The sequence below is a fragment of the Ambystoma mexicanum genome, chromosome 5p (genome assembly GCF_040938575.1).
Source record: "Ambystoma mexicanum isolate Mex_15411 chromosome 5p, UKY_AmexF1_1, whole genome shotgun sequence".
In the NCBI taxonomy this organism is placed as follows: Eukaryota; Metazoa; Chordata; class Amphibia; order Caudata; family Ambystomatidae; genus Ambystoma; species Ambystoma mexicanum.
The window spans coordinates 1,238,550,353-1,238,569,384 of record NC_090930.1 but is presented as its reverse complement, the minus strand read 5'-3'; positions in this window follow the sequence as shown (position 1 = coordinate 1,238,569,384).

Here is a 19,032-nt window from a genome sequence, read left to right as displayed (position 1 = left end):
GAGTGGTGTATGAGGCAGGAATCCTCTTAGGCTGAGGCGGGAGTTTATACAAGATAATTTACATAATCCATTCTATAACTAGCCTTCTCAGCCTGGGCTACAGTTTCTATGTCATGCTAATAGAGGAGATCAAGCAAATATCAAGTCAAAACAGAGGTGTAGATTCTGGTTGCCAGATTAGATTTCCAGGTCTATATATTGTTCATGTTTGTTTTCCTTGTTTAGGGGCTGCTACCCATTGCCGTATGGCTGCTTCAAGGTGCTCGAACATTTGATTTAAAGCAAAACAACATAATGGTCCTCATGCCGAGTTTGCCGGCCCAACGAGGTCTGACCCTGCCGTGCACAGTGGTCATGGTAGGGAAAGCTGGCACGGAAACACAGCCACCATTGACAACAGTGCTGGTGTTTCTCTGTCTCCAGGGAATGGGGATTAACAAAATTACCGGCGCCTGACTTGTGATAGCTCAGTGTCAACGGGAAGTCAGGCGGCAGCCATTTTCAAGTCCGGCAGTAACCCTCCGGTAGCACCTGCAGCTTTACCGCCGGACCCGTAATGAGGGCCAATGAATCATCACATAATATAACCTAACATAAAATGGCCAAACCACTTAGTATAAAAAGGAAACCAACATATCCTCCCCCTAAAATCAAATGTGTAAATAAATACCTAAGAATGAAAATGAAAAACCTGCAACACTCAAGTAGATTTCATTTAACTTGCATTTAGCTTCAATAATAAAAGCACTTTGTTCCCAATAGAACAACACATCTCATAACATGTACCTACAGTTTGAAAACATAGCATGGTGTAGCATACCATTCTACGTCAGGGGTATGCAATTTATGGCTCTCTGGATATTTTGGACTATACTCCCATAATCTCTCACGATTGACTATGTTGGCGATAGCCGATGAGAAGCATCTGCAGAGCCAAAGGTTGCAGATCCCAGTAATACAGTCAAGCAACATACTTAAACAAGCCTACCATTTCAGAGCATACACAATATAGAATACTGCAAACACATAGCAACACATGCCACTGCTAGGCTTGTCAAACACATAATGATGCAACTCAGTAGAAACAGCACCACAAAGGTAGTGTGTCCCTAAAAAAGATATCAAAGTGGTTGCTCTTATATGAACTTTGTAAACATCCTGCCTGTCCGCATAATTCCATAGTTGTGAAGGCCAATACAGTTAAATAACATACTGTTTGGATTTGGTATGCCATTATGCTGCCTAAATCAGTTTTAATATGTATTTCAGAATAGATCCATAAAACAAATAAATACACAATTCAGATTTTAACACATTGTAAAAACAAATACATTATTAAGGTTAAAAAAACTGACCACTTAATAAGCAGAATAAAATAACCTATAACTTGTTGGTGTGTGCTTTGTCCATTAAATCATCTAGTTTTCTTTGGACATAAAGTAAATGATAGATCTGGCTCAATATTATAACGACCACATTGCCAGCTATTTGTGCTCAATGAAACATGAGGATTCCCTCAGCGAACCGTGACATTTTATACTGACAGCCAAACATGGAAGAGAGAAATTCATGTGGATAGGTTAAGAGAATCCAATCTCTTCAAGCATTCTCTGTGGAGCTAGTTTGCCATTGAACAAACTGTGGTCTCATTTACGCTGCTGTAGCAGAGGTCCATTGCTCAGGCCATGTTCCTGGTTTCGTAATTACAGAACAATGGTTTAAAATAAAACGTCCTTAGCCTCACGTATAAAGGGAAAATTAGTGTGAAATGAATCTCATTTTCAACAGCAGTCTTACATTAAGCACACCTATCTGAAACAAGTGTATCCCACCTGTTCTTGAGCTCACAAAGAGGAAGTGTTCCAAAACTGAACTGAACAAAAAGAGTCCAAAAGAATTTGAATGTAGTATTGTAGTATGCCCGGATACCACTCAGAGTCCAGCAATTACTTTCTGCTCCAGTATGTACAAAGGGAAGCTGAGTCATATATCTTGCAATGCATAGCATTGTCTTCGTACAGCTGACATTGTTTTTTTTTTATGGCTGTCGTGGATAATGAATTGATTGTATCTGGATTCTCCCATACTCCACTCAGCCCACTCATACTCAGGCTTTCCCTACTATGTGTGCACCAAGGGATTCTAGGACCCCCCCCCCCTTTTGGTCCAGTAGATCTTTACCAGCTTCATTAAATCTTCACTGGTCCGACTCTAGCCTAATACACTAGCTGTTTCACTTTTACCAGGGAGTCTATGCTCTGTAAACCTGCCTCAAGATGCATGGGAATGGTTATGTGCCACAGGGCAGACCAAGGATCCTCTTTAGGAAGCCATTTTCTATCATTGATAGGGCTTTACGTTTGAATTGACCCCAAAGCTCTGGACCATACAATGCAGCCTTGTGGGCTTGCCGTTTGTATCGTTTGTATGCCTCTATGGTCACACTCGCTGCTCCACTACCTGTGGATTCTGAACTGTTACCCACTACACCATTATACTTACTCAAAGTCAGGCCAGCTTTTGTAAAATTAGTTTTCCAGTTACCTTTTTCTGTGACCCTCACACCCAGATAGTCATATGACTGAGTTTGTTTCGATTTTGTGTCTTTCAATATTTTTTTTGATAATATAGGGGTCTTTTTCTTTCTACCTGAAAAAAAACAATGTCTTGATTTGTTTACTATTGATTTTTTTTTCATAACAACATTTTATTGATCTTTCAAGGTAGTATATTTCATACAACAATGCAATACATATCAGCTTAAACATTAACTTGCGCCTTTATAGTCTTTTGTGAGTAGGGGGTAAGAGAGATGGTGGGTTGATTCCTGGCTGTTGCAGTTGGGTGGAAAAGTCCTGGATGATTGTTCGAATAGGTTCCGGTGTGTTTGGGGGCTGATCAGGAGTCAGTAGAGGGGGAGGCATTGGAGCCACCTTGTGAGTGGGGGCCTCCTGGTGAGAGTTGGGTATTTGGCCGCATAGTCAAAAAATGGGTCCCATATATTCAGAGTTCTATTTAGGGAGTCTGAGCGAATTGCTGTGATTTTTTCTGATACTGCAATCTCCCAGCATTTGGCCCCCCATAGGCCGATCGAGGGGCCATTTTTGTCTTTCCATAGTCGGGCCATTGCAATTTTTGCAGCTAGTCGTAGGTGGTTGCATAGGCGGGAGATATGACCTGAAATCGGGAATGTTCCGTCGCCGGTTTCGCCCAGAAGGACAATTCCTGGGTCCCAAGGGATTGAGAGGCCAGAGATTTCTTTGATGTGTTTCAGCACTTCCTTCCAGTATATCTCTGCCTTTGGGCAGGACCACACTAAGTGAAAAAGAGAACCGGGGGCTTGGCAGCCATGCCAACATGTGTCGGGAAAATCCAGGTTGGCCTTATGGATTTGGGTGGGGGTGATGTAGTATCTGTAACACAGTTTATAGCCTCCTTCCTTATTCGTGACGCATTGTGAGCTTTGTGTAATCTGGTCCATATTTGCTCCCAGTCTTCTACTGCTATTTCCCGGCCAATGTCCTTTTCCCATTCTGTCATGTATCTTTCTTTCTTTGCTGGTTCAGATCTGTCTAGGAGCCGGTATACAGTGGATATTCTACCTTTGCTGGTCGGAGATGACAAAGTGAGCTCCAGAGCTGTTGGTTCTCTCGAGCATTTGTCCCGAGTTCTCCTGTGTGACATCCAGTGCCTAATTTGTGAGTACCGGAATCTTTCCCATTCCCCCACTCCGAATTTTATTTTGCATCTCTCGAAGGTAATGGGAGAGCCTTCTTCCAGAAAGTTGCCAATTTTTGCCAGGCCCCCTGCTATTCAGGCATGGAAGTCCCGTGGTTGGTTTCCTGGTGTGAATTCCGGGTTGTTCCAGATGGGAGACATGGGACCCAGGGTGCCTCGAATTCCCCATTTCCGCGCTGCAGTTTTCCAGCATTGGGTCGTGACAGTCGTGGCAGATAAGGGCCCAGAGTTGGCTTGTGGTTTTAGCAATGGCAGGTCTGGAAGATCGTGTAGTGGGACCGGACACCAGGACTCTTCGATTTGTCGCCATTTTGGGGGGTCTACTTCCTGCACCCAGGCGAATGCGTGGGATAGTTGAGCCGCTAGTGAGTATCTGGCTAGGTCAGGGACACCCAGGCCCCCTTGTGGTTTTCCTTTCATCATGATTCGTTTGTTGATCCTGGGCCTCTTCCCCCCCAGACAAATTCCATTATTTTCTTCTGTAGTGCCCGTATGGCAAGGGAAGGGATCTGTAGTGGTAGAGATGCACATTGGTATAGCCATCTGGGTATCAGGTTCATTTTCATGGCTGAAATTCATCCGAACCAAGAGATTTCTTGTTGTTTCCACCTTTTGAGATCATTCTGCAGAGAGCTGAGTAATTGTGGGATGTTATTTGAATATAAACGCATTGGATTTTTGGTGATCTGGATGCCGAGGTATTCTATGGCCTCCTTGGCCCAGGGAATTGGTGAGAGTGGTGTGAGCGCGGCCTCCTCCTGGTGGGAGAGGTTGATGGATAATGCTGCGGATTTGGATAGGTTGACCTTGAATCCTGTTAAGGCACCGAACGCCTCGATCTCCCTCCACAGTGCTCCCAGGGAAGTTGAAAGGTTTGTCGCAGTTAATAGCACATCATCGGCATAAAGTGCGATTTTGTATTCGTGGCTCCCCACCTGAATTCCTTTTATGGCTTCACTTCGTCTGATTCTGGCAGCAAAGGGTTCCATGGACAGAGCAAACACCAGGGGCGAAAGTGGGCAGCCCTGTCTAGTGCCTCTTGTGATGTGGATGTAGTCGGACCTGATGCCATTAATTTGGAGTTGTGTCGTGGGGATTTGGTAGTTGGCCATGACCCATGACGTTAAGTTAGGACCGAAGCCAAAGCGTTGGAGGACAGCACGGATGTATCCCCAATCCACCCGATCAAAGGCTTTGTGGGCATCTAATGAGAATACTGCCATCTTGGTTTTTGATTTGTGAGCACACTCAATTAGGTTTATCACTCGCCGAATGCTGCTGTGGGTTCCTCTGCCAGCGATAAATCCTGTCTGGTCACGGTTGATTAGGCCTGGAAGAGTCGGGCCCAATCTTCTGGCTAACACTTTGGCGAAAATCTTCCCATCATTGTTCAGGAGCGTTTTGGGCCGATAGTAATCCGGCAGTTCGGGGTCTTTACCGGGCTTGTGAAGCAGGATCGTGATTGATTCGGCCATGGATTTTGTGACAGCTCCCGTGGATAGGAAGGAATTGAATAAGGCGGATAATTGTGGGGCCAGCACCCTGGCAAATCTTTTGTAGAAGTTTGCGGTCAGGCCATCTGGGCCTGGAGCGGAGGATTTGAGGGCTTTGATGGATTCGATGACTTCTTCATCTCCAATGGGAGCCTCCAGATGTTCTAGGTGAGAGGAGTTGCGGGGCGGCAGCACCCTCATGTATTCTGGTAGATCTTCTAGCTTCGATGGTTCGCTGGACATTATAGATGTATGGTGTCTCAATAGTTTGTTTATTTTATCCGACTCGGAGAAGAGCAGTTTTCCATTTCCCCCTCGTAGTTTTAGTATGTTGTTCCGACTGCGGAGAGCCCTTAGCTTCTGTACTAACACCCTGTTTGCTTTGTTCCCTTTAGCATAATAGAACTGCTTTGTATACGCTAAAGATTTCGCTGTCCGGTCAGCGCAGTGCATTTCCAGGGCCGTCTTTGCCTTTCTGGAAGGGTCGTTCGGTTTTCCTTGAATCTTGAACTTTTAGCTGTGATTCGTGGAAGGATACTTCTTTTTCTAATTTGGATGCTGCTATGTTTGAGATCCTTTGTTGTTCCACGCCGGCCCCTGTTAGCACACCTCTGACCACTGCCTTCATTGTGTCCCAGATTATATTGATGGGGGATGTTTGCGTGGTGTTTTCTTTAAAGTAGTTAACCAATGAGTCCTCCACTTCGACTCTTATACTGATGTCTAGTAGGAGTGAATCATTTAGTTTCCAGTACCTTTGGGGGGGAGATTTCTGGCCTGAGATGGATAGGTTCACAGAGACTGGAGAATGGTTGGAGATCATGCATGTGTGGATTTCTGTGTTGTTGACACATGGGTAAAGGATGCTGGGCGTTAAAATCAGGTTGATTCTTGAGAATCCCTTATGGACTTTGGAGTAGGGTGTGTAGTCTCTTGAGGTGTCATTTTGTATTCTCCAGGCATCCAGGGTCTCCGTTTCTTTAAATAGATTGATTAAGGCCAGGGCCTGCGCATAGTCTGTATTCGTGGGGGGAAGAGTTTTGTCTAGCAGCAGGTTCGGAATGGCATTGAAATCTCCGCCAGTGAATAAGTAGCCTTCCCGGAATGATAGGATAATTGGGAGGATGTCGTTGAGGAACTTGCTTTGGGAGGTATTGGGGCTGTAAATTGATACCAACGTGATGGGGAGTTCTTCGAAGAGGCCTTTGAGTAGTAAGTAACGACTCTCTGTGTCTCTCCTTATTGTGATGTCGAATAATGAAATTTTGTCGCTGAGCAGAATTGCCACACCCCTTTTCTTTGAACCAGAAGTGGCGAAAAAGTCTGCTTATATCTCCTGAATTGTATGCGATGTTCAACCTCTGCGAGAAGATGCGTTTCATGCAGTAGGACGATGTGTCCGTATAGGTGGCCCAGGCGGTGTTCCACCGATCTGCATTTCCTTGGCGAGTTCATCCCCTTGATATTCCAGCAGAGAATTCTTAAATCGTTTGTATTACCCATCTCTGGCGCTGTGGTGTTGAGTGTGTCTCATGGGGTTTACCCCTGGTCTACCCTGTGAGTTTTGGATAACGCATTGCGGATGTAATGAGTTGTGGGTTTGTTTTCGGATGTTGTTGCATGTTGTGCTAAAGAGTCCTTGGAAGACTCTAGTAACGGCGAATGTCCGTGGTGGTGACGGAATTCTTGTATGATTCTTTCTTTTCCCTTCCTCCTTTCCCAACGTTGAACTGGTAGATGGAACGTCTACCTACTGCCACTGGGGAAGTTGTGGCACCAATGCGCTCGATGTGGCCAACTGGGCCGCGGAGATGAACCGTGTGGGAGCTCGCCGGAGGTTGCGCCTCGGTGCAGGTGCATATGAGTTGCTTGCAATAGCTCCAGAGGGGCTTCAGTTGGTCTTGGGTGGACCCTGTATGTGGGGTCAGCAGGCTCCTGGACCAAGGAGCTGCAGCCGCGCGTTCAACCCCTGTCGCCGTCTTTTTTCGGGGGGCCCCTGAGTCTGCGCCGTCTGTTGGATTTGGACCGCGACCCTCCTGGTGAGTCATCCCGGTGAGGCCAAACTGATTCTTCAGGTGCGGCGCTGGGGTCAGTATCGGCTATGCCCATGAGTTTCTCCGCCTCTTTCATCGACTGTATTTTTCTCTGTGATCCATCCCACGTGAATTTTACTGACGTGGGAAAACCCCAGTGGTACAGGATTTTCTTATCTTGTAGCCAGGTTGTCAAGGGCCGCATTGCTTTCCGTAGGTCTTGATAAAGTGAGATCGAGGAGCCTCGAAAGGTGATCTGTCGCATTTGCCTTACTTCTCGCATAATGTCCTCTTTTATCTGGAAGAAGTGTATCCTGACCAACACGTCCGGGGGGAGCGTGGAAGTTTTCCTTGGAGTAGTTCTGTGTACCCGGTCTAATTCCAGAGGGGAAGGGTCCGGGAGGGTAATGATGAATCGAAGGAGATCAGATATGTAGGCTTTCAGGTCTGATTCTGGGATAGAGGTTGGGATGCCTCGGACTCTGATGTTGTTCCTCCTTGATCGGTTTTCCAAATCCTCCTGCTTTGCCTCCAGGATGTTGCATCTTGATTCGAGGGCGGCTAACCTGTCTCTGTCATGTTCACTTTCAAATCGATGGTCACAGACTTCAGACTCTAATTCGGTAGTTTGGTGCTCCACTTCCTCCATTCTTTAGTCCAGGGAGTTTATTTTCTTAGTAATTTCCTCAGAGCTTTTCTGGATTTCCCTGGTTAGGGCCACTAGTAGATCTTGTAGATCAGCTTTAGTTGCAGCTTGTGGTGGGTTGGAATCTGATTCTGCGGATGAAGGAATGCTATTCTTGATAGTATCCTTCGGTGAGCCGCCTTTCTTGGCCCTGTCAACGGCCGCGGTGGTCATGAGGGCGACAATGTCACCTTGTTTAGGTGCCTTCCCGCTTTTGGACATTGTAGTGGGTGCACGAATGTGTGTGACAGCACCTCGGAGTGGACGAGACAAAGGAAGTGCTGTGCTGCCAGGGAGGTACTGGAGCTGGGTCTCCGAGTCCGGTGTCGAGAGTCGCCTGCACTAGAGGGTGTAAGACTGAGACTTTGGGGGAGTTCTGGAGGGGGAGAGACCCCAGCCGGGGCAGGGGTTGAGTTGGTACCCCAGGAAGGTCCAGTGGGGTCTGATGAAACTGGGCTCAGGGGGCCGGGCCGATGAGACTGTTGGGGCCACCCCCAGCTGCCCACCCGGAGCCAGTAGAATGCCCCCCACCCCCTCGACTCCTCACCTCCTGGTGCCGGTGCTGGGGCGTTGCTGTGCCACTGTATTGGTTCCGTGGTCTTCCCGCAGCCCGTGGGCGGCCTGGATAGGTTGTGGGGGTAACAACCCCTGTAGGTCTGTGGAGTGATAGATGGACCAGTAGGTGGGCAAGAGATTCTGTGAGGTATATTGTAGCCGGCAGCCGAGTGTAGGAGCTCCGGTGGTGGTCTGCAAGATGGCCGACTGGTCTGGGCCCTGTAAATGCAGGACCTGTAGCGGGTGTCCTGGGATGTTGGAGTGCTGAAAATAGCCTGGACGGGCAGAGGCTGGGAGTGCAGGAAATTCCACCGTATGACCGGAATCCCGAGCAAGGGGAGGAAGTTTGTGGGCTGGTGCCTCTGTGGATATTGCGCGTGCCCTGCGCGCACTTCTGGTGGGACTGGTACCTGGTTGCATTCGCACACGGGTGGCGTTGTCTGGTGGTCGATGGGCCCCTGTAGTGGGCCGTACGTCGGAGGGCGGACTGTGTGTGCGGGAGGTTGCCCCGCCTGATCACGGAGCTCGGTGGAGAGGAGCCAGACCGGCGGCTGCGTCCCAGCAGGGAGGGGAAGGCAGAAAGCTGATGGTTCCTCCACTCAGTGTGTAGCGTAGAGCTGCTTTTGGCGGGCTCGGGAGCCTTGGCCGCCACTGGGCCACCCAAGTTTGGGCGGCATTGAAGGATCCCTGAAAGTTGGCTGCAGTAGGGTGGGCACAGGTAGACTGCCCGAGGGTGCGAGAGGCTGATCCGCCCGTTCCTGTGGCTCGAGGGAGCAGAGGCGGGCCAGTGGCCGTGTCCTGATAGGCGGAAACCTCACCACCCCGGGCGCGGTGCTGCTTCGGGCGGCGCCGGCGAGGGGAGCTGGGCGTTGGGTCCGAGGGTAGTGGGGCACATCAGCAGGCGGCGAGCAGGTTCACACGGCCCACCTCACACGGCTTCAGATCGGCCAGGCTTCTATGGCTGTTCCGCCCCCTCCTGGGCGGCCTCCGAGTGGGTCCCTGGGCGATCGAGGTGTCGCAGCGGTCAGTCCCAGGGTGAAACCGGGACCCACTCGGACGGAGGGCGCAGGGGGGGGGTTCCCCCACCGGTGGGTTCAATCCCGGGCTCAAACGGAGGCGGAATACAGGCTTTATTTAAAAGGGCGCATTGGGCCGAGCGGGAGCTCTCAGGAAAGCATTCCAGTCGAGTCCTTTACTATTGATTTTTAAACCTTGCTCTACACAAAATGTATTTTACATGTTGAACTTCCTTTCTAGAGCAACTGGAGCAAAGGAAATAAGTACCTATATCAATGCCTGCCCTTAGACCACTAGCTCCAGTGAGCATTAAACTGTAGTCAGCATTTGCTTTGAATTACCCATAAACATAGTAAACATTTTCATACAGGAAACAATCGGTGGATGTCCTGCTCTGCTACTCTATGGTTAGACTATCAACAGTGATGCAGTAATATAAACGAGATTCAAAGAATGGGCGTAGAAATGAAGCCCAAACAGGGATATTCAGCCCTCATCCTGTGTTGCAGGCACTGATAATGAGACTACAACCTCTCATGGAAACTCAATATTTAACACAACACAAAACCAACTTTCAAAATCATTCCCTCAACCACCACAGTCATGACTCAAAACGTAATCACCTGGACAGAAATCCAGGGTTTCAACCATTGTGCCACAGCTTGTTCCTGATCTACAAGACATTTTTCTTTTGCCTGAAGCCCTTGGTGCATTAATGATAGACGGGCTGTTTTCACATTCCCATACTCCATATGGGCATGAAACAGTGATGCAGGATTTTTAAATGAGAATTGGACTTTGAATGAAAGTCAAAGCAGTGTTTTTGTTCCTGAAGCTGCAATAGTCTTTCCGAATTACTAACCTCCATCCAACATGAGTAGATCACCATTTGAAGAGAAGCACACACCCAAATAGGGAGACGTGACTCCGACCAGGGGAGCACAGAGGGAGCAGATTGTGCCACAACAGGCCTATAACCTTTACAAAACTCGGTAGCCATACCAGGATCCTTCCACCTCTCGCCTCCCAACATCCAAACTTTTCCACCACTTTGGGGAGAGATCTTTTCAATGCTAGACCAAAGCCATCCAAAAGAAGTTCATCACACATAGTCATTTCATCCAATAATTGCTGCGTTCACCGACAGTTAATTATTCATTTTCTTTGGCTTACCGCTTACAAGCATGCCAGCCAGCATGCTACAGAGAGACTGGGGAAGGCAGGGCCCAGGCAGTTCTGACAGCACTGTACCAGCGTGTCCCAAACACAGCAAGCAGGCTGCTCTCTGCCCCATGCCTCGGCTTTCCTCTTCTTTTAAATAATAAACATGTAGAGAGACAATACGTTTTTAATCAAAAAAAGACAGTCACCTCACATTTATTGACGCTGCACTGATTTCATGACCTGGCTTCTGCATACGTAAGTATTGTACAGAACATTAAAATGAGTCTTGTTTTCAACTTCAAGAGATGCAGGAAAGAAATGGTGTGGGACATTGCCTGCGAGAAGGTGCAAGACTAGCTAAATGATCAGCTAAGATCCATTTCAGATAATGTCATCCGTTGTGGCCTGAGGAGCTGAAGAAAGATGTAATAGTCCCAACCCAGCTAGGGCCATGGAAAAGAGTATTAAAGTACATTATTTGGCAATGCCAAATTGGAGAAGGAGTGTGCCCATTCACTATGCATGGACATGTTCAATGTAAATGGTCTTCAACATAGAAGCTCACTAATTTAGGGAAGTTGTGTATGGGGTTGCATCGTTTATTGAGATATCTGGCAAGAAAAAAATGAAAGAAAAAGAAAATTACAATGCATTAAGCATACCAAAACTAAAGCCTGAAATAAAGTTTGGTTTGGTCATGAATTGGGCGTTATGGCCCAGAGAACGCCCCACAAATATTAATAAAATATATCATAAATGTAAAGACTGGCCACTTTATGACTATTGCTGGGAGATTATGATGAAAAGAGGTTAGATGCTGAATAGCAACTGTATGCTCCTCCTAAATGGCAGATGTGTGCACCCTAAGGACAACTGTTGTATTAAAAAAGTGAGAAAGTTACTCAAAATGATACGCAGGTAGGCCACAGGTATTCTTCAGGAAACTTTAATCAGGGTACCAAGTTCATCAGGTGACATCAGATACATCAGTAGATAGGTAAAGTACAGAGGAGAGCCCACTGGCTCCCACCACCCAGGCTACATCTTCCAACTGTCCTGCTTGGAATCACATTCAACCTCAAACATTCCAGTCACTCTCACATAATTCCATTCATGACATCCTACCATGCACACACACACCATGAATTCAGGTAACACCTTTCATAACAAACAAGGAAAAACAGTCATAACTCGCCTCCTTCCATTACACCACAAAAGGCACAATTTGCAACCAGACAGCACCACACACCTGCACACCTGTCACAAGTCTAGGCAGAGAGTACAGGGCAGAGGCTATCTCTCAATGTATGCAAGAAGATTAAGGGAGATTCTGGAGACAATGCTAGAATATAACAGATTAATGCTACATACCAAGCTGTTAGTTGAAACAGGTATTCACAGGAACTGCAGGAGCAGGCTGTAAACAAAGAGACAGAGAAAAGGCAAAGACAAGCAAGTACGCTGGGCAACTTGGATTGATCAGAAATAAGGGTGTACTGGAATATGATGAGGGGTCTCCAGGGATTAAGGAAAGCCCTTGGGATAGGTACCAGCAGATTACTCTTAGCTACAGTCATACAGCAACGTCATGACTTAGGCGTGCCGAGGAAACTGTGCAAGGGTAAAACTGAAAGACCATATACTGAGGCAGGTACGACTTCAACGCACTAGGTGAAGGTAACAAAAGTCTTCCCTTATCTGATCTGAACAGAGACCAACCCAGGGTCAAACTGTAAAATGTATTCAAGTGAAGACACCACAGTGGACCAAGATGTATACAAGGGTTTATAGTGATAAAATCGAAAACAAAAAGGTCGAAAGTCAAAATATTGAAAAAAAATATTTATTTATTATGTTTTTTATTCAAAATGGGGGGTTCCCCCCTAAACCCCCTCAAACCCCCCCTTTTTTTTTTTACCCATTTTTTTATTCCCGGACCCCAAAATAAATATATAATTAAAAAAAAAAAAAGGAATTCGGCTTTTTTTTTCTTCGACTTTTTGTTTTTCGATATTATGACTTTCGACATTTATTTTTCGAAATTCTGACTGCACACCGTATACAAGTAGAAAGCAGTGTTGAAAGAAATAACCAGGTACAGGACAGGATAGGATATCAGAAGTTGGAACAGGCAGGAAGCAAGGCAAGGAGCCCAGTGGAACAGGGCAGAAGGCAGAGGAGTGTGGCAAGGCCGAGGAGCAGGGTGGAAGGCAGTGGAGTGCGGCAAGGCTGCCAGGCATGGAAGCCCAGAGGAGAAGGGCAGAAGGCAGTGGAGTGCAGCAAAGCTGTCAGACGGGAGCCCAGATGAACAGGGCGGAAGGTAGCGGAGTGCGGCAGAGCCATCAGGCGGGAGCCCAGAGGAGCATGTTGGAAGGCAATGGAGTGCAACAGCTGCATCATGTGAGAGCCCACAGGAGCAGGGCAGAAGGTACAGGTGGGAGCCCAAAGGAGCAGGGTGGAAAACAGCCGAGAGCGGCAGAGCCGTCAGGTGGGAGCCCAGAGGAGAAGGGCTGAAGGTAGCAGAGTGTGGCAGAGCTGCCAGGTGGGAGCCCAGAGGAACAGGGCAGAAGGCTGCAGCAGACTGGAGAGGGAGCTGCAAGCATCAACAGCAACAGGAATCAAAAGGCTAAAAGGGGATTTCCAGGAAAGGTCAAAAACTGGTAACAGGAGCACTAGCACAAACTCCCAGTGGAAGCAGTTGACTGCCAACTGCTTCTGTTCAAAGTGAGCTTATAAAGGCCCTCCCAGCAAGCAGGCCAGCAGGGTGGAGCTGATTGCAGACTCTGCAGCTGTGTTCAAATAAGTCCAGCCCTGGCTTCAGTAGCCTGCAGCAGTAGCAGCAGTGGTTTCTAATCAAGTGCTCTCCAGCTCTCTGCAGCCCAGCCTGCAGTAGCTTGGAACAGGTGAATGCAATCAGGCCCTCTGCAGCTCTTAGTAGCTTTCGGCAAACAAATGTATTTAGTATGCCTCCTCCTGCCCTCTGCCTTTTGGACAGCATACATGTCCCGGAATGCATCTGCTGGTTTAACCCAAAAGCCATAATGGAACATGCAATTAGATTAGTCCAAAACTGCAGCGGTAAAACAAGGAAATAAAGTAAGAGACACATGTAGCAGTGCTGGGTGGCAGGCGAGTAGGATTGTGACAACACCTGACACATGCACAACCACTTAGCCAGCAGGGAGATGGCTGACCAACCAGGTGAGACTAACCCACAGGTAGCAGCACCACACCAACACAACAACAAACCACAACCACCACAAACAATCACACAAACACCTTCCACCCACCACTGTCATTGGAGGGTCAACAGCCTGCCACACCGGAGCACTATTTGCCCCACATTGGGCCAACATACTTACAATCTGAACCGTCATGAATAACCAATAACACTTCCTGTCCACCATTCCAAACAGGTGACACACAGGCTGACTGCATACTTGAACAAAACTATACCCTACAAATATTCTCACCTGACCCACACTCAGCAAACACACATACCAGCAACTGACCTGGACAGCAACCAGATCAACAAATGCCTAAACAACCAGAATCACAAAGTGTTTGCCAGACACACTGAGCCTCTCACGTCAAACTCTACTGAAAAGACTGCCCACAAGCAGACAAGCTGAACAGCGGCACAAAAGAGTTGGTAAGAGTTGCCAAGTCCTCCAGAATCATCAGAGAGGGCAACCACGATAATTGCATAAATGAAAACATCCAAGATAAGGGTGGAAATGATCCTAGATGGGGCTCAACACAACAACCCATAAATTCCTATGTTCTCATCCGCATAGGAATCTACAACCCGATAAATGTGTGAAATCAATACTTAAGAGAAGGCCTCCATTCAGTGACAGCCACTGGATGCTGTTACCACAAAAAGAGCCATTGTCAATTAGCAAACCACAGTTGTGGCCTTTTCCCACTGGTCAAACTTCACCATGTAAAAAACACACATCCACCATGCAAGCTATGTATCCACAACAAATTCACACCTCCCAGCAAGTTCTGCAGTCACTTATTTCCACTGGATAACAAACTCGGTGTGAGAACACACATCTGAAAGATTATACACAAAAACAGGATGTGGGCAGGGCTCTACCCACACCAGCTGTCAAAGCATCAAAGTGAATTATCCCCATCCACTTTTCATAGTGCTCCATTTCACATGTAAACATAACAGTCCATTTAACTTGTGTTGGGAGAGAAATTAACCTCTCCCACCCCTCCAGTTGCTTTAGAGTAAGGCAAATCCCATAACTACGCTTGCAATATACCTAGTGCTATAAATCCCTGCACTGACACAATATTAAATATAAATGCGTAGACTTAGTGCGCACATATAAGGAAGCACCATTTTTTGTAGTAACGGTAGAAACACTTGGCCCTGCATTGCTGCGCGGTAAAAACAGACCCAACAAAGAAACCTGAACATGCCCAAACACTGATGAGAGAGAGACCCACGCTGCTTGGCTCCAATAGAAACTTTCATTTTTTCCATAACTGTTGTGAATATGTGTGATCCCAAGAAGGAATGCGCCCTTCAAGGCTGCAAGGCAATACCAGGTGCCTCACAATGCACGTTTATCAGAGCCAGGCCAAAAGCATACCTCCAACCCCCACCCAGCCCACCAGGAGTTATGACAACCACTACTTCCCCAGAACAAGACCCATAAATGATGTGATAGTAGGTGACCCCAGACCACCAACCATAAACCCAGTGGTCATAAAGCATTGAAAAGAACACTGTCACTCTACCTTATTTCATAATGACACACTTTGTAAGTTGAGGTACAGGGTGAAATAAATTATAATCCAAAGCAAGGGTGGAAACCTTGGGTCAGGAGAGTGCGATATGGACTGAGTGAAGAATGTATGGGTCAGCACGATCATAAGCCTCCCCCTGTGTCAGTCCCCGAGTTTCCCAGGTGCATGCCACAACGATAGAGTAGTAAAATGACAAACTCTGCCTTGATTCCCTGGAGATGATGAGCCCAGCTGATCCCACATGATGGAAGACCGTCGGACCAGGCTGGAACCAATAGCAGCCTGGTATCCCATATGGAGCAGGCCGCCCATGTATAGAGTCTCACTAACCAGCCAAGCTGTTTTTTTACTGTATATGTGACATTATTAGTGACAATGTGTTTCCTTATAACCTTCTGCTTGTAGTATTTTTCGTCTGAATGTTCTTGAGCAGCAGAGTTCTTTGCTGGCCTGCCTATTTGTTGTGTGATTAAAACTTGTCATCCTTGGAAGAATCTCTTGGTCTTTTTTCCCTAGTGGGTGTTATTTTTTCTAGCATGGGCATTTAGAGGGCCCCAATGTGATCCCGGTGCCTCCCGTACCTGCAAAGCTATCCAAGCAGCCTCTCTGAAGGGGCTGCACCCACCTACAGTGATCAGTCCCAAAAATACAGACTTCCCAGTGGCCGTACAGGAGCCATCTTTGCAGAATCCATCCTATATGCTGAAAAAGAGAAAACTAGACAATGCATGGAAAAAAAAACCTACAGTAAAGATTAAGGAAGAAATGGAAGAATATAGAGTTAAGATACAAGAAAGAGAAAACAGAGGCAAAAAAACAGTACTATGATAATCAAATCACATCAGCGGGTAACGCTACAGGTAAACATTTAGCATCCTGAAGTCTATCAAGAAACCCAAGGCCATCTCACCTCCCTTCATTCCGTCCCAACAGGTTTGTGAGAATATCCAAAAAGCCTTTTTCCTGAAAATCAAAAAAGCCAGAGACATAATCACTAAATCTCAATTAAACAAACCAAAAAAACTTTCTAACATCACCTCAGAAGATATGGAAAAAACACTTGCCCCTAAGAAGCCAACTTCTTGTGCTGAAAACATCCTACCAGCAACAATTATTTTAGAAAATTCCGATCTCTTTGCACCTCTATTATCTAAAATCGTTAATTCTTCTGTTAGGGATCAATTAGTCCCTCAGGACAGAAAAAGGGTCACTGTCACTCCATTGGTCAAGAAACCAGGCTTGGATCCCAGAGACCCCAACAATCTCAGGCCCATTATCAATTGTAACTTCCTACTAAAAAAACATGGATAGGATAGCTACATCACAACTACAGGCGCATGCAGAAGTGACGGAATCTCTTCATCCCCAACAGTCAGGCTTTAGACCTGCTCATAGTACTCAGAGGCTATGATAGATCTTCAGACAAAGATGCTCAGTATCATGGACAAAGGGAAAGCAGGCCTTCTTATCCCACTGGATATTAGTGCTGCATTTGACCTTCTTCATCATGATCTCCTTGAAGTTGCTCTGGGTAAATGGTCAATTGCTCATCAGCAGCTAAAAGGTGGATAATGTCATACCTAAAAAATAGGACATCACAGGTTCACTGGGCAGATACATTCTCATCAGAAATAGAAATCCTCTGCGTGGTTCCACAGGGAGCCAGCCTGTCCCCTCTGTTGTTCAATTTATATCTTAAATTCCTCTGCCACATACTGGATCAGATAAATATCTTTTTTACTAATTACGCTGATGATACTCAGCTAGTGATGGAACTCTGTGGTGATCACAAAAAAGATAATGATAACCTACTTAACATCTATTCCAGTATAGAAGAATGGATGGGCACAAACTGGATGTGCTTAAATGGAAAAAAGACAGAGTTGATGGTATTCTGCTCCCAGCAGGCCAGAAATTCCCTCTCCCCAGAATACAACACATTTCAGATCAAAAACACACAGATTAAGGTTCTCAACAAAGTTAAACCATTGGGCATGATGATGGAAGCATCATTAGGAGCCGAAGCACAGTTGCATTATATATAAAAAAAACATATAGCTATTACCTTAGGCTCTTTGAAGCTATTACACATTACCTATCAGAGGACCACTGTGCCACAGTGGCTAGGGCAACCATTCTTTCTCGTTTGGATTATGGTAATGCCCTGATGGTAGGGGCAAACAACAAATGTCTCCAAGTTTACCAGCTCATACAGAATAATGCAGTCAGAATTATTAAGCGCATACCTAAATTTGACCACATCACCAACTCCAGGAAAGAGTTGCACTTGCTTAAAGTTGAGAATAGAATTCAATTCAACGCCCTCAGCATAGCACATTTTTGTATTCATGGGAAGGCACCAGGGTACTTGAAATCAAAAATACACACATATGTACCTACCCGCACTCTAAGATCAGCAGATCAAAATAAGATTGCGGTAGCAAAGCATAAACGTAAGCTATGTAAATCCTTTCCGACTGTTACAGCAGGTTTATGGAATAACTTGCCCATTAACATAAGAAAAGAAGCAAATTACTTAAGTTTTCATAAGCAGGTGAAAACTTATATCTTTAATTAACTGTCTTCTTAAAACCACCTAGTCTCTCCATTTGTGCATGTCTCGTTAATTTATGTTTGTTCCATGTGTCTATGTATCTGCGCCCCGAGACTTGCCAGTTACAGGCGCAATAGAAATGTATAGAAATAGAATTGAAATAGAAATGCTCTTTGGAGCAGGGTGGGCTCCGAGGAGAAATGCAAGCCGGTGTTGTAGGAACCCTGTGACAGAGGAGTTTAGGTGAACATGTGCATGTGATTATAGCCTTCCAAGGATAACAAGTGGGGGATAGATGTATGGGAGAGTGCGAACAGTGTGAACATGCCGATATTGAAATTGTAGGTCGGCATGTATGCAGATTATTTTGTTTTGATATTATTAATTTTTAAGGAGAATATTAAGGAAAGGAAATTGGAATAGTAGGGAGCCTGCCCGGGTGAGGGGATAAGGTGGCACCACTGATACTGTATAACAAAGAAAAAAGGCATAATTAGAGGGCTCGGGAATAGTAGTTGTTGCTATTTTAGTTTGTTATTTTAGCTTGTTTTAAGGTGTTTTTATTGTGTAGGATGGAGGCACAGGAGGGGCAGTGTGTAGGTTATGGTGTAATTGAAGTGTGCAGAGTATGTGACTGATAGTGTGAGAGGAAGAAAGGGTGGGTTTTTTTGTTTTTTTTTATCATGAGGGAGAGAGTGAAAATTGTTTGTGTTTTTTGATAACACTGTAACACTGTGTGCAGTGCATTAGTATATGTGTAAGAGCAGCGGAGGCACAACCACTCCCAACATGGGAGGAGAAATACTAATAGAATAAATCTGTAAAGCACTACCTCTATATCTAGCCAGATTTGAGAAGTACCATAAGCAGTGGGTGACAGAGACAAGAGGAGTGGGGATGTCCCGCTCAGCCAGAGCAGGGCTCCCACAATCAGGGTATGCTAGAACATATTTCAATTGTTCTAACAGCCAAATACAAGGGAAAGCAATTGCAAAGATGGAAGGAAATTTGAGGATGTTTGAG